Raw genomic sequence first — 10,860 nt, 5'->3', positions numbered from 1 at the left:
AATTGACGAACTTCAACTTTCATTCCATGAAATAGAAAAATAATCAGGAGGTATTTCAGCATCACCCCATCTCAATCTGGTAGCTAACAAATAAAATTACGATTGGTGGCAATGTAAAAGTAAATAATTATAATAAATATATTTTTTTAGAGATGTTAATTTTAAATTATCGCTCTGGGCGTCTAAATATTACAATTCACTATAATAATATATTATGTGTGTAAGCACTTATATAATTAAACTTGTCTAGACGAAAAATAATTGCATCATGCTTTGTGATCTTCTAGCATAATACATTATATCTTTAATTCTGGTACTTATTTATGTCAAAACCATTAGATATATCATTATAGCGTAAAATACTCAGATATTGCCGGAGAAAGTCAGAAACAAATCAAATAAAAGTTTTTTTTTTCAAATCTCACCATTACCCCACGTAGTGGCGCTAGTATCGAGCGGCCAAATTCCAAAGCATACTATTCAACATGGCTGTCATTTTTAGTACACAATTTTAGTTTGCGTTCGTGCGGACGGGGCTCGCTCGCTTCCGAGATTACAAAATATAAACGGTTTAATAAAAATTATATTCTATGTCGGACTACGGCTAATTAATCTGTAAACATTTTCCAATTGTTTAAAAGCTTCTGTGGTAATCCGTATGCATTTATTGGCTGTGCTAAAAATAATCCAAATTCGCCGCGAAATATTAGATACAATAAATTCTTCGTGCATTTTGTGTTGTGATTTTGTGACAAAAGTTGGTTAATGTGTGAAGGATATTGAAGATTTATCGTAAATTCGGATGAAAAACGATTCATCCTTGGATTTTAAATGAAAAGGTAAGGTTCTTTCATTCATTTCTGTCGAGGACATTTACTTTTAAGAATGCATTCATTTTGACGTTTCCATAACACGCAAAATAAACACAAATTAAACTTGCTAATTTTACTGTACAATGTACACCTCCGCATGACCAATACCATCCTAGGAATTTAGAAATCTGTAATTGAAACAGCGTATTGAATCATTTTCATGCGATCATCATTATTCTCCCGCTAGATCTAGAAGGCACTCCTGGGTCACGTAAACATTTTGTTCAGAAAAGGGTAGACTCGTAAAATAAATAAAATGCGTGTTAAACCGTTATATTTTTATTATTCTCTGTCGTCAAGTTTAGTTTTGATAATATCATATCATCTTAATCAATGTTATTCGTATTTTAATTAAAATTTGAAACAGAAATATAAAGTTTTTGTCCTGTGTTCAGATCTAGTCACTATATAGGTGGTATTGCATCATCGTAGACTACTTACAGGGGCAAGAAGGCAGGCGAATCTAGGACTGCTAGATTTATAATAAATAATAATTATCCATTGATGATGACTATTTTTTTGAGAAATATCAACTTAAGGGCGACTTACAAAGCTAAAAGTTACCTTGTTTTACTCTTACTTTACTAAAAATCGATATTTTGGGTTAATATTTTTGCCTAACCCCCGGACTTTTAGGCACAGATTATGGAAATGGCACTTCGTTTCAAAATAATTACTACAAATAACAACTATTTACATGCACATAATACGTTATCAGGTTCTTAGTTTAGGTTGATTTAGTAATTTGTGAGCACATGAGATTGAATCGAAACTTTCGCAAAAGTCAAAACATACTTTAAAAAAATACAAAATGGGGCAAAGGGATCGTTTTGTAAGGGAAGTGTTGAATTTTGAATTTTAATGCATCTTTAACCATTTCTTCCGAAGTAAATAGTTGTTTCTTGTAGTAATTAAGTTAAATAACCTGTGTCTATTTAAAGTGTGGCGGTTAGGAAAATATTTACCATTATTATTTACATTCAAGTGTTCCACAATTGACTCTTGACTTCCGAATTTTACATTCGATTGGAAAACAACATTAAAATAAAATAATAATTGCATTGTCCTTGAAATTCCAGCTACTCAAAAGCTTGATTTTTGTAAGAAAACATGTTTCTCATTTACGAACGTATGGACGTACTATGGGAAAATCTAATCCAATTTTAAAACTCATATTTTAGTTACTTTTTGCTTTGTGGAATATTATTATTTTTAACAAAAATAAGGAACTTGTCACCCATGCTATTAGAGGGAGGAATTGCTAATTATTCCACAGTCGTTGTGCACTAGAACTAATCGTAAAAGCGACCCATTCTTAAATATCTGGCGCTTCCCTCAATTAAATTAATGGTATCCTAGGTATATCAGCTTCATGCAAACACTGCGTTGGGACCCCAACCAGCATCCACAAAAAGTGCACGTGTTTTTGTCGGAGAAAACACGCCTTGAGATCAGTGGCGGCTCGTGACTTTTGGGTGTACTAGATTGCTAATATGACAAAAATAGCATTATTGGTGTTGTTACTGTGATCGCTCTTTTAGTGTAACAGGCCCGCTCATCTGGAATAGACTTCCCTCAGCTCTTACTAATCAACAGAATTTGGCTGAATTTAAACGGGCTTGAAAAACAAAATTATTTAAAAAAATCTTACCATTCAAAAATCTTCTTTTCGATATTTTATAATAAGCCATATTCTAAAATTCTTGTCTCCTTATTGTACCCTTTAAAAAGTCTGCTCAGAAGATTCTCATTTCTGAGCACAAACTACCTCCTGTTTTATATTATGTTTTTAGTTTTAATATTCATGTTTTGTCCTGTCCTGCTGTTATTGTTATTCTAAGTTTTGTCATCACTGTATATTTAGTGTTATAATATTAGATTTGTACTGGGTAAGGCACACTGTAGGAATGATTTTAAGAACATGACCACTAATACTAAATTACCATTTTTAAGTTTGTTAAATAAATGCCATGTTATTATTATTAATAGTTTTGTTTTTGTATGAAGATTTTCAGGAAATCTTTGCGGCGCACGGTGAAAATGAAATTTCCTGATAATCTTCTCATACAAAAAATATAATTTTAGAAAAAAAAATCGTTTTATACTAAACATCATCTATAATATCGAAAATTTCAAACTTAGCACTCTATCACATCCAAAAGTCATGAGCCGTCACTGGTTGAGATGCATTTTACAACTTATACAAATAAATATTAACTGTGACCAATCAAAAGGGCGATGTAAATTATGAATAATTCAAGTGTGATAATAACTTGACGGCCGGCATAGTCCAGTGGTAACGCATTGGACTGCCATTCCGAAGGTCGCGGGTTCGAACCCGGCGTGCGCAAATAAATTTTATTTGATTAATTTGTGTTATTTCACAATTAATTAATTAAAATAATATATAGTATATTTGCGGCACGTTCCAGAGTGGAAGATACTACCAGTATCGCCCTGGTGTAAGACCACCATTCAGAATTGAAACGTTGCTCCAAATGGCTTTAGCCGTGTTTAGTGACTAGATCTGAATAGCCAGGTACTTCCCCACCTTCCTCTTTCCCTTCCCCACTTACCTTCAGCCTCACAACATCCCCCAATTTGGGGATGCCATAGTCTCACTGGCTCCAGACGGGAGCAGTTGGGACTCTTGTGAGGTATTCACTATTAAAAAAAAAAAAAAAAAAAAAACTCAATGAGTAAAACTTCAAATTGTAACCGAATGTATTTTTTCTTACATGCACACTAATCTTTATATAATTTTTTCTTTGTTCCATAAAACACCCAATCGGGCCTAATAAATGTTTGTTGATTACAATTTGCTGTACAGCAAACCGTATATAAATATATAAAACATATAAATATATAAAACTAATACTAAGCTATGTTCTGTATAATACACAATCTGGCATTATAAAGGTGTGCTAAATACTAACATGCTCAACAATAAACATTTCATATTTATTTTTACCAACATCAACATTGTTATTACATATTGTTCTGCTACTACTTTCATAGTATTTATCTTGTACGCGTTATTATTTATTGAACAACTATTACTTGAATGCACAACAACTCTAAACGACAACTAGTATTGTACCTGCTTATATTGTCCGTACTCGACCTGTTAAGCTATGTAATATACGCTCATTATTGTACTGCTTACCTCAAACATTGTTCACATGTAAAAGCCTTCATGGCATGAATAAATAAATAAATAAATTTAATAATTGGAGACAATATTAACGGCTCTCAAACGAAAGATGTAAAACAGAAAAAGATTCAATCGCATCTAGGAACTGAACCCACGACCCTTGCTTTGCCGGGGCACTGCTCTACCAACTGAGCTAATGGGACCCTATCTCCTTCGGTCATGTTGAACTGTATCATACTTCGAATAAGAACTAATAACATTGTTTTCATTTTTCTCAGTGCACATTTTCATTGACTGCTATCTTTATGTATGATTGCAAGATTCTACCCGAACTAAATGCAATCTAGATAGTGTTTTGGATAAATATAGCCATTTTTTTTTAATAATCGATATGTATTGGCTTTTCCACGAGTCTACGGTGAATATTTTTATTTTTGGATGTGTAAAAACCCAAATTATTTACTGAATCATTACAGACAAATCTTTATTTGATTTTTCCGTTTTACATTTCCTTCCTTCTTCTTCTCTTTTCCTCCATCTTCCTTCCCAGAACTTCCTCTCTTCCTTTCCTGAAAAAGATCCTTCACACAGCATCCCCAAAGATGGCATAGGTTCTGTGGATAATTATTTAGAGTGGAGTTAATGTAAAAATAAATAAATTTGCTGATTCTACAATTATTTATGCATCGGTGAATTATTTAATTGCTTACAATTAAAGACAGGTTTATTGTACCGATAAAACAAAGTTAATTCCTTTTTAGTTATATACTTAAGGAAACGATAATATAAGAGGTCAACGAGCGTATCATTTAAAATTAAATAAATAATGGGAACGTAATAAATTTAAAACAGTGTTATTTTACATTTTTACAGTCTTTAAATTGAGTAGAATACAAAGAGTAGTTGTGTAAAGTTTGGTATTTAAAAGATGAATTAGTTTGTGGATGATGCAGTCAGGAAACACGTCGAATGCGCGCCCAACATTTATACACGGTTGACATTTGGGTCATTTCTACGACCTGTTCTTGAGTTGAACAGCTCGGATGTGCAATGATTTGCCGGTCTCTGTGTTTCCTCCCTCCTATATTCACATGTTCACTCGTTTCTTTCCTCAGAAAGACCTTCCACACGGAGATAAATTAATAGTGAAAATCTCTTCAAATTATTAGTAATCCGGTTATAAACGGAATTGCAGGCCGTTTCCTGATAAACTTTTAAAGTAAATTCCCAATATATCGGAACACGTGTTCATGCATACGCATTTGCATTGATGATATAATGACGAAATACAAAAGTATTAGGATGTTCATGAACACGAACTTATTCGTCATTTACTAAAAGTTTATCAGAAAACCTCCCTTTTTCTATTTGTGTACTGTTTCGTATGTGAAACGTATAATTTTGATATCAAAATACCAATGTAAAATTGTACCTATTAACTCCCACCTATGTATCGTAAGTTCCTCTCGTCCTACAATGAGTTTTGTAACTCATCGGGATTGCTCTAGAAAAAAAAATATATATATATTAAAAAATCTATTAATTCATTCGTTAAGGTCTGCAATCCCGTTTTTAACCAGATTACGAAAAATCTGAAGGATTCTTATTAAATTAGGAATACTAATTTTTCTCAGTGCACACAGCATAAAGATAACATGGCCCCAGAGCAAAATTATTATCCTCAGGGCCCCATTGTGTTGTGTTACTGCAAAATCATAAAATTGTGTTGATGTTATCTGTAGCAGAGGTGTATTTTAGTTTTCATTTTAATATCCGACCCCAAAAAATGGCCTCGTAGAATACACTTCACAAGGCATACAAGCCAAAAAAATATTGTCACGATTGTAGGTAATAGGCATTAAAATCGCTTGACAAACGGAATCTAGAAACGTACGATTTCAAGCACGAAAGTGGTTTTTATTTATTTTGTAAATAATTTTATAAGAAAGCGAAAAAGTTAATCAAAGGAAACTGTCACAGATAATCTTAGCTACAATACTGTATTTTTTAAAAGTTCTTTACTTTACGCGTCATACATTTCTATAGAAAAAATTTTTTTTTAGTAGTTTACATTTATATTTTTTTAATGAGTATTTTTTTTTATTTGTATTCTACTCAAGGGAAACAATAAGAAAATATTTTTTGGTATTCATAATGTACACCAATTCGTTATAAATATTAATCAAAATAGTGATTTAGCATTAGTACTTACTTACTTGTCGTGCGGGGCCCAGATAATGCAATTTGACTCCAATGAACGAATGTTATAACTACTCTCTCAACTTACGCGTGGCAAGTGAGCGGAGAACAAGTAATGCCAACTACAAAACGAACAATTTGTAATGTTCGCTGCATAAGTTCTTCATTGGCTGTCGTAGGTAGTGCCCGAGATCTTCGATCCGATTAAGGCGATGCACTCTCTAATTGACCTTGAAATTCAGCAGAAATTATTCACTCGCTGTAATTGTTCACGTTAACTCCTCAGGCATATTCTGTCAGAAGATCGCGAGTATTTTCGCTTTGCAATTAAATCAAAATAAATGGAATATTTCCTTTCACCTTTCCATAAGAAAAAAACATATATAATTTAAAAAAAAATAAAATTTAGAATGCAAACACATAAAAGGCTCCCTTTAGGTTTTTGTAACTAAAATTACTAATAACGAAAAAAATGTACCAAACTCTTTATATTAGGCAAATGTATAACAAACATTAACGTAACCTCACTCTTTTATCGTTTCATATAAAAATAATTAGTAAAAAAATTCACGTGCACAAGTCTCACATGCACATATTAATTATTCTGTGGTTAACTTCTAGATTTGAATATATCGCGTGGTGTTTTCTTTTTCTAATACCGTTTAGATCATATTTTTCACCACAACAGAAAGGGAGACAACGATCTCTGTGAGATAAAATTAGTTTTTCTCAAAATTAGCCTCAATGGTTAAAAATGCTTATAAAAGCCTAAAAGCTCAATTTGTCGTATATAATATGATATATTTTTATAGATATTATATATTTTTATAGATATGATATGTTTTTATAGATATGATATGTTTTTATTTGTTGTTGTACCTCCAAATCTTCAAATATTCTTACATAATCATTCTCTCGCACAACACGATACTAATCACTGCCAACAAAAATGTTCACTTCTGAAAATAGCGGATAAAATTACATATCTTGGAATAATCATAGATAAAAACCTAAAATGGAAAGATCACATCGACCATACAATAAAAAGAGTTAGGAAGTTAATTCATATATTCTTACGGATACGAAACTTTTTATCAACGAAAAACCTATACTCAATATACTACGCATTAGTACAGTCTATTCTTCAGTATGCCATTATCAGTTGGGGAGCAGCTTACAAAACTAATCTGACCCCCATAGAAATTGTTCAAAAACTAATAATAAAAATTATACTAAAAAAACCTCCAGACTTCCCAACTGACAGCATATTCGAAGAATTCAAAGTTCCAACATTTAAAAACTTATTTATAAAAAATTCAATTATACAAATTATAAAAGAAAAAGATAAATACGCATTCATAACTGAAAATCGTACTAGACTTAAACATGTATTTGTGTGCCCCAAATTAAACACTTCTTTTGCACAACACCATTATACTCACCAAGGAAAATTCTTTTTCAATAACCTACCAATAGAAATCAGAAGCATTAGGAACAAAATTCAATTGTTGAACTCCATCAAAAAGTATTTTAGAGAATGTCACACTAAAAATCTTACTTGTTTTTCTTCTTACTGAATACATATATGTTTACATATTTTAGTTAACGGGTCTGATTGCCATGTGTCTATATTACCTACACATACATATATATTGAAATACATGATTATAGTAAATAGTAATTATAATTATATGAAATGTATTAACTGTATTAACTGCATTGTATTAACTGTACAAGTGACTTTATTTGTACATAATATGTGAAATGTTAACTCTTCTTCCATCCACAAGCTAAGGCTTTTAATGGAAGACTAGTAAAATTATAATAGAAAAAATGTAACTAATTATAGATATGATATATTTTATTATCTGATAATATTATTACTCCAGCGTCTGGACGGTGTAGGCCCTGTGATTGGTCAAATTCAAATTGTGTTTAAATAAGACTTTAAAGATTAAGACACCATTTCATACTGAAATAGAATCGCCACATGTAATACGATATTTCTTAAAAAATATCGTTTCTGCTTATACAATTTTTGGATAATATCGAAGAAAATATGTCTTAGAAAGTTCATAATCCATTGGATTAATTACATTACAGTGAAAATTATCCACAATTACGTGATTACGTTTGACGTTTGACGAAAAAAGCAAGCGTTAATTCAATATGGCCGATACCCGAATACGCATCGCGGCTAGGTGGCCGACAGAGCGCCCCTCTGGCGGTGAAGAAACGAATCAAATGACTGGCGCGTATATTTAAATATGCAAAATTACTTGAACATCAAGTGTTTAATAATAAGATTTCTTCTGGAAGTTTAGTTCTACTTTGCAATGGCATTTTTCATTATTATTTATAATTTTTTTTTGCTTATTAATTACATCTGATTTTATATTGACATGTTTTCTAATTTCTAAAATTTCTAAATTATTTATTTGCGATGCTTTAATCCTGAGTGAAGTATTTTAAGACCTGAATTTTTATCGAAAGTGTGATTCAAAAGATGATTTGCAAACTCATATTCACTATTTCCATTTAGAACCCTGAGATGTTTTTTAGTTCTGACTTCAAAGTTTCTATTGGTTCTACCTTTGTAAAATAAATTACAATCCAGCCCAATTGAGTTTATAAACTCCTGATTTTTTTGTTTGATTTTCGCAATCTATATTATTAAGAATATATTTATTCATTCTGTTATTAGTGTAAAACGCCGGTTGAATAGTACCAGGAATGTTTATATACATATATAATTTTAGAAGTGTCGTTATCCACAAACAGAATTCTACGCCGTTGTTTATTTATATCTTAAGAACTAGGGTAAAAATACCGTTTGAAGATAATATGTTTAATTATTTTATTTAGTATTTCAACTATCAATTTATTAGAATAACCGTTATTAAATGTTAGCTGGTCCAGTTCCTTCACCACTTAGGATTCTTGCTGCAGAGTCTCCATCTTCTATCTTCGTAGAACGTCACAGCGGTGCTGCCAAGGTCTGGTATCTGTGAGAGGATAGTGTGTCAGCGCTTTATTAGCAGCAGACACATACCTGGACGGATGACGAACCTCGTGCTGGCACTGTTGGCGGACGCGGTGGACTCTTTCGCTGCAGCAGCTGGACCAGTTTCTTCACCACCTGGGATTCTTGCTGCAGAGTCTCCATCTTCTATCTTTGTGTCACCTGTTCCTTTACTTCATTTTACTTAACTTAACTTCACTCTATTTTTGTAATATTTATATTTTCTGTAATACCTGCATCAACTGTAAAGCGCCCCTGAGGTGATATCTCACAAAAGCGGCGCTATACAAATTATCCAATAATAAATAATAAATTTGTCTTATGAATATATTGTTTTATGGTTATATGCAAAAAAAAATTTCAGGTCTTAAAATACTTCACACAGGATATAAAGCATCACAAATAAATAATTTCGAAATTTTAGAAATAAGAGAACATGTTTATAAAAGTAGATGTAATTAACAAGAATTTTTTTTTATAAACTCTCTTTTAAATATTTTCCCACTTAACTGGTCTTTCATATTGTAATTCCTAATTCTTATAAACCCAGCCTACTCTTACCCCTCCCCCCTCCTTCCACTTCTTTTTTCCAATTGTAATCTATATTTAATTTTTGACTTCGGTGTATACTTCGTTCATGAAACATGTATTGGTTGTATATAATAAAGTGAAGTTAAAAAAGTTATTTGTTTTTTAATAAAATAAAGTTTAATCGGATAACATTATTTTATCTATTTCCATTGTATATCAATGCATACGTACATAATAAAATGTAAACATTATATTTATTTATTAATTGGACAATTTGCATGGCGTCGCTTTTGTGAGATATCACCTCAGGGGCGCTATATTGTAATAATCTAAATTTATATATAGATTTTTACTCTCCTGATGAAGGTGTATATATAATCTAACTCTAAACTTTATTAGATACAGTAACAGTTTTAGGAAAAGAATTACCACCAGTTGGAGTAAAATTCACACCTTTTAATTAAACCGACTGCTAATCACATTGCACAATTACCCTCCTTTTATCCATAAACACGGGTACAATTAATCAATATGTAATAATGTATTATTTCAGTCAACTTTGTTGTAACTATCTTTAATTGTTGTGACAAACTATACGATATTGATTCAACTTATAGACATTGACGGTTGTAACACATATTTAAGCACTGCAAGTCTCCTATGAGCAAATTATATTAGGTACCATAACAGTTAATATCAGTTGTAGACATGTAGTCAATAATAGTGTTTCATTTGAAATAATCCATCACAAATACGTAAAATTTCATTTATTCAAACAACTGTCATTCTTATTATGCCTAAATTGAGCATGTTATTATTCATTAACTCCTTCCTGTTCCGTGTTTTAACAATATATACTCACCCTCTCTCTGTGAATGACCTAATATCTATCTATTAAATGTAACTGTTGTTAATATCACTTAAACTGGGCGCAGCCCAAGCAAGTGCCGCCCGCAGGGCCTAGCAGCAAAAACCCGCGGAGCGGGTTTTTAACTGCTAGTATATAATAAATTTTATTATATATAATAAATTTTGCTCGTTCAGTATTTTATTTAATCTTTAGTATCTCTATGAATACATAT

The 10,860-nt window shown here is 31.6% G+C and overlaps 1 protein-coding gene across 1 annotated transcript in view; it reads left to right on the top strand.

Moving 5' to 3' along the window:
* The first annotated feature begins 520 nt into the window (after nt 1–520).
* The window catches only part of ogre (optic ganglion reduced), a 100,768-nt gene continuing 90,428 nt past the window's right edge, over nt 521–10,860 (top strand). Inside the window, exon 1 of the mRNA XM_089643271.1 lies at nt 521–839. The gene's annotated coding sequence lies outside the window, so the exon portion shown is untranslated. The remainder of the gene's footprint in view (nt 840–10,860) is intronic.

The sequence above is a fragment of the Hesperophylax consimilis genome, chromosome 19 (assembly GCF_061612785.1).
Source record: "Hesperophylax consimilis isolate HC1 chromosome 19, BYU_Hcon_1.0, whole genome shotgun sequence".
NCBI lineage: Eukaryota > Metazoa > Arthropoda > Insecta > Trichoptera > Limnephilidae > Hesperophylax > Hesperophylax consimilis.
The sequence above is the reverse complement of the archived record's forward strand: the minus strand, read 5'-3'. Positions and strand labels throughout refer to the sequence as shown.